The sequence below is a fragment of the Nematolebias whitei genome, chromosome 1, assembly GCF_014905685.2.
Source record: "Nematolebias whitei isolate Nwh7 chromosome 1, NemWhi1, whole genome shotgun sequence".
Classification (NCBI taxonomy): domain Eukaryota; kingdom Metazoa; phylum Chordata; class Actinopteri; order Cyprinodontiformes; family Rivulidae; genus Nematolebias; species Nematolebias whitei.
The window spans coordinates 45,089,352-45,095,197 of NC_056498.1; the positions used below are offsets into that span (position 1 = coordinate 45,089,352).

The 5,846-nt window shown below is 42.2% G+C and overlaps 2 protein-coding genes across 2 annotated transcripts in view; one reads left to right on the plus strand and one right to left on the minus strand.

Moving 5' to 3' along the window:
* LOC119421085 overlaps window positions 1-5,846 on the minus strand; it is a gene marked incomplete at its 3' end in the record, with an annotated part of 641,076 nt that overhangs the window by 242,358 nt on the left and 392,872 nt on the right.
* Window positions 1-5,846, plus strand: part of LOC119421638 (kynurenine 3-monooxygenase) — a 34,675-nt gene that overhangs the window by 16,244 nt on the left and 12,585 nt on the right. The window lies entirely within an intron of this gene.

Below are 5,846 nucleotides of genomic sequence, written 5' to 3' on the forward strand. Positions count from 1 at the left end.
GATTTGATTTTAACCCAGGTGTCGTCAACATACAACATGAGTTTGTTCCAGCTCCTCAGACTGAAGGAGTCTTTTGGATAAAAGAAGAACAGTTTCAACAAGAAGAATCTGTCCAGAGGACCTGACTCCACCTGGTTAGATTCATCTACCTGGATTAATGAGCATCAGGACATTTTTTAATTATTGTTTATAATCAAATTAAATTTCAATTTAATTCCAACTGCACATGATTCTGCTTCGTGCTTCTGCTGTTCTGCGTAGTGTTTTGTACTATTAGAACTTACGTATTCTTAATTTAGCTTTTTACTTAGTTCATATCTTAGATCTTATTACTGTTTTTCTTTTCTTTTACAATTTATACTTTTGTTGGATGTAACTGGGACCCTGAGTGCACATTTTCGTTCCACCACATGTACCACATGTGGTGTGAATGACAAATAAAGAAACTTTGACTGATTCACCACAAAGGCAGAATTCACACGTAACAGCATGAGACCAATTCAGACCTTTTGTCTCGTTTCATAAAGTGAAGTCAGTCAGTTCAGTGAGGAACAAAAGGTTTTCAGTGTCAGATCACCGGTGGATTTCTAAAACTTCATTCTTCTGCTCTCACTAATGAGATTTCAGTCATGTGGCGATGGTGTTGTGACTGCTCCATGCTCCGAGTTGTTAAACTCTTCTAATCGGGTTTATGTATTTTAGAAAAGCTGATTGTTTTTAGAGCTTTACTGGATCAGTTAGCATGTAAGGATTTAGCTCCCTCCTGTTATTCTTCACTGCCATCAGCTCACAGCCCTTCACGATCCAGAACCACTTGGTGCAAGCTAAAAGAATTGTGTTAAAGTGGAAAAAACTTTAGTTAAAGTCATACAGACGTGTTACATTTGAGAATAATGTGGCTTTAGCCACCACGGTAAACTACTGAGACTTCTCTCAGGATGTTTGGTGGTGAATGCTTGTCACCCTCTGAGTTCTAACTTCATGCATCATGAGACGGATATGTTCTGCTGCAGTGCTCAGTGTATAGAGTGTCAGGTTCTGATGAGACCCCAAAAGGCAGACTAGCACGAGGAGCTTCCAACACAACTAAAACTTAACGGTGAGACAACGATTGGACGGAGTGCTCTGTGACGGCAGGGAACCACCAGTACTTTTCTCTGTCTACTAACTAAACAATATTTTCATATAAAACATAAAACGTTGGGACAGAGATGAGTTTTCCTGTAGTTCATCCCGTCAAATTGTTGTTTCTTATGTTGGATAAAAGTATCCTGTGTTTCTCTTACTTACTCAAAGGAGCCACACTCGACAACGGGAGAGGATTTTTTTAATTTGCGAGGACAGATGTTCAGAACAGGTTACACAGGAAGTACATGCGTGGAGCCCAGTCATGAGAATCTGCTACGGACAGTGTGCGAGGCTTGTTTTTATAAGTTATCGGCTCTCCCAGCTCACAGACAGACTCGGAGGCGGCCTTGGACCGCCAGCTGCTCCTGCAGTATCAAACCCGCTCCTGGTCCAGCTCTGTCTCTGACTCAAACACCTGGTTCATGGGCAGTTAACATTCTCTAACATAACCCTCCTGTTTATGGATGTTTATTCCATTATCAATATCAACCTTGCAATTAGGGATGCTATATGTGGCGGAAAACCCCCTTAGGGTGAAAATATTCCAATCAAGGGGGAAAGCCCCACATCATCTCAACGCCCTTCTGACGATGACCTTATGGTGCACAAAGCATCCCTCCCCAGTGGGGTCAGCTCAAAAGAAAAAAAAAGATAACAATAATGTGTAAATCATAAACACATAAAACATTAGAGCAGCTCAAGGACTGAGAGGAAAGCTGTGGAGCATCTTGGTGTCAGAGGTCACTTGAGGTCGTGACCTGCAGTGAGCAGGACTTCAGCAGATTCCAGGAACGACATCAAAGATCTCTGACCAGAGTGCCGACCGAAGAACGTCCAGGTAAAATGGTCAAAATAAATGTTTTCATCATCTGGACCGCAGGCTTTTCAACCAACTTCTGATCTGCTGCGCCACCACCACAGCATGATGCCACCACCACCATGCTCAACACTTGCAACTGGTCTTTAATGTTAAGGAACTGTTGAGGAACCCGGAATACTAGAATCACCACAACAACACTAACAGACCACCAATTCCCCAGACCCAGATGGACAAACTACTCACACTACGACTAAGCCCCTCCATTTGCAACTGGGTCCTAGACTTCTTAACAAACAGACCACAGACTGTGAGGATCCACAACTTCTCCTTCTCCACCATAACCCTCAGCACTGACTCCCCTCAGGGTTGTGTGTTGAGCCCTCTCCTGTTCACTCTGCTCACGTATAGTTGTGCACCCACTGATCCAGGCTGTCATGTTGTAAAGTTTGCAGATGATACAGCGGTGGTGGGATGCATCACAAATAACGATGAGTCCAGCTGCAGGCAGGAGGTGGAACACCTGGAGAGCTGGTGCAGGAAGAACAACCTTCACATCAATGTGAAGAAGACAAAGGAGATGGTGGTGGCTTTCAAAAGGAGCAAACACACCCCCCCCCCCCCCCCCCCGCAGTGGAAGTGGTCTCCAGCTACAAGAACTTGGGTGTGCACCTGAACAACAACCTCAGCTGGAGCAACAACACCACCAGCCTGATGAAGAAAGCTCATCAGAGACTCTACTTCCTCAGACGGCTGAGACGAGCTGGTCTGGAAGCTCAGTCCTCACCTCCTTCTACAGGTGTGCAGTGGAGAGCATCCTGTGCTCCAGCATCAACGTGTGGCATGGAGGCTGCACAGCTGCAGAAAGAAAAGCTTTGCAGAGAGTGGTGAAGGCTGCACAGAAGATGTTGGAGTCAGTCTCCCCACCATCACAGACATCTACACCTCCAGATGCAGGAAGAGGGCCACCTGCATCATGAAGGACCCCACTCACCCAGCACACACACTTTTTGCCCCGCTCCCCTCAGGAAGGAGGTTGAGGAGCATTAAGTGTAGAACCACTAGACTGAGGAACAGCTTCTACCCTGAGGCTGTTAGACTCATGGACCAGTCATGATCTCTAACAGGAAGTGAATAGAACTGGTCCAGCTGAAAGAAAACTCTGAATCCTTCAGGTGAACACATGAATATGTTCGAGCCTGCATGTCAAATTCTGACCCTGTGTGCATTCAGTTTAAACTTGTTTTTTTTTTCAAATCAATAAAGTTGTTGTAATAAACATTTAACATTGTTAAACATTTAAACATTTAAACATTTAACCCTAAAAAATACAGTTTAAATAATTCAAGCTCAAAGTTTAAATGATGTTCTGTAACTGATGGACCTTCTGACCCGACTGATCACATCAGACCAGTTTGTTGAAAGATCTTTTCCTCTCAGAGATAATTTGTTTGATTTGATTTTTGTTTTTTGCTTCCTGCCCCCCTGCTGCCCTCACAGCCCCCCCGCTGGTCATGTGGTGTTTGGTGACCATCGGCAGGGCGTCAGCGATCAGCGTGCACGCGAGCCGCTCATTATCCCGGGTGATTTAGCAGGTTGCATGCAAAGGGCCCGGGATCAGCCCACACCATAAGCAGCTGAGTCATTTTCATTCTTCCAGTCCCCCCTGGGGGGGGTAATCTCATTAAGAAAACATAACATTTGTATAAGGGCCTTGGAGTCTTGGATTAAACCCCCAGCTTTCAGTTACCCAGGTCAGCTCATGTCCATTAAATCTAAAATATTTCCTCCTGGTGCAAAAAATCTGCAGGAGACGTTTTACAATTGATCAAATCAATTATCGTCATATTTATGACACGCTGCACGAACAGTACTCAAGTCAAGTCATATTTATTCATAGAGCACAATTTAAAACAGATAGACTGTTATCAAAGTGCTTAACACTGAGAAATAAAAAGCAGTAAGAATATACCTTAAAAAATTAAAACAACAGCATTAAAATGAAGACATGGAACAAGATATACTAAATCAATCAGTGCTGGTTCTAAACAAAGATGACGTTGGTTCCGTCATTAAGGAACCCTTCGTATTTAACCCTGCATGACAGAACTGGTCTGAGTGGAACAAATCCTGTTTCCAGTTCGACTCTGCAGCGAGAAGATGGGATTTTATTTCATATTTCTTTATTTTGAATTAGGCTGCACAGTTCAGCTGCAGACAGGAGACTGAACAGCAGGGGGCGCTGTTCACCACAATCTGAGTTTATTGTTGGATTTTTAAATCACCATTTTATTATTTGGAAAGAAAAAAACAATTTATTTTCACGTGGAAACAAATCGAACCGGTTCTGGCTGAACTACATCTGCAGCTCCGTGAGTATTTTTTCATTTTATATTTCATTGTTTGAGTGAACGACTGTTTGAAATGTGAAACTGAAACTCCTTCCAGTCAGTTAAAGAAACATTTCAACCATTTGGAAGTGTAATGATGCAGGCTGGGCCCCCCCCCCCCCATCTTCAAATTTGACGACACTTCAGCTCAGATTACAAATATTTCAGATATCAAGCTGAGATTTGAACCTGAGAGTTTTTATCAACTTGTACTGTGAAGGCACAATATCTTTGTTTAAAACTTTCCTGCTCACTATTTGAATCAACCTGCTTGTTAGTAAAATATCTCATGAACTACTGGAGAGATTTTATTGAAACATTTGGATTTGGGATTGACCCACCACAGCAAACTGACCCTAGAATACACAAAAAGAGCTAAACGTCAGTCAGCTGTGCATATTCTGAGCTAAAATACGGCGTGGTAGTAGCTGAAAGTTGTTCCTAACACACTCTGGACGTGACACCTTGGAATACCTGTATGGCACGAGACGAGTAACGTTTGCAAAGTTTGACCACAAATTGCAACAAGTCTGTCATTTCCCTCACAAGATTTCCGTCTAAAACTCTGGAGTGATTAAACTGCAGCAGGCGTATCCAACACACGGCCCCCGTGCCAAACACGGTCCTTTTAACAACATTTTTGGCCTCAACCATCTGGTTTGTATGAATACGGAGCTAAAATTTGCGACACGTCAGAGGTGTTTTAAAACACTGAGCCCAATTTTAACGCAGCAGAAACATCTGATGAAAAGATATTTAGTAAAACGTGACAACACAGGTGAGGGGATGAATCTGCTCATCTGTAAGCAGCTGGCTGAGGGACCCATACATGGCACCTGTGCTCCGTAAGATTCAAGATGTCCTCTTCTTAAGTCCGAATGACTGAACGCAGGAAACGCCTCGCTGTAAACAAAGCATGCAACGTGAAAATGGAGAATGGAGTTGTGAAATATGTTATTTTTGATCAGGACATGTTTTTTATCCCCCACATTAAAAACATTACTAGAACCACTTTCTTCCACCTGCGTAATATCACTAACATTGTGTACTACAAGTATACTTATTTTACACTAAAAATGAGGAAGTGTACTTGAAGCTTACTTTTTATAAACTTTATCTGATATACTTAAAAATAGTAAAAAAAGTCCCAATTTAGTCCAAACAAGTAATAAATCAGTATACTTCCTAGTAAACTACAAGTATGGGTGTAATATATTTGATATACTTATACTTAACTTAAAGTATACTTGCAGAAATGAACTTCAAATGTACTACTTTTTGTTAAGGGATTTCATCGAATGAACAGTTACAAATGAACACAAATTAAATATTTGTATTTTTAATTGTTTCTATCTTAACATGTTTTTATCTTTCCTCCTGGTGAGGACCTGCTCGCCTCATTCTGGACCTGCCATTCTGTTTGTCTGTTTCTACATCCTGTCCTCTCTGTTTCTACTTCCTGTTCTCTCTGTTTCTACATCCTGTCCTCTCTGTTTCTACTTCCTGTTCTC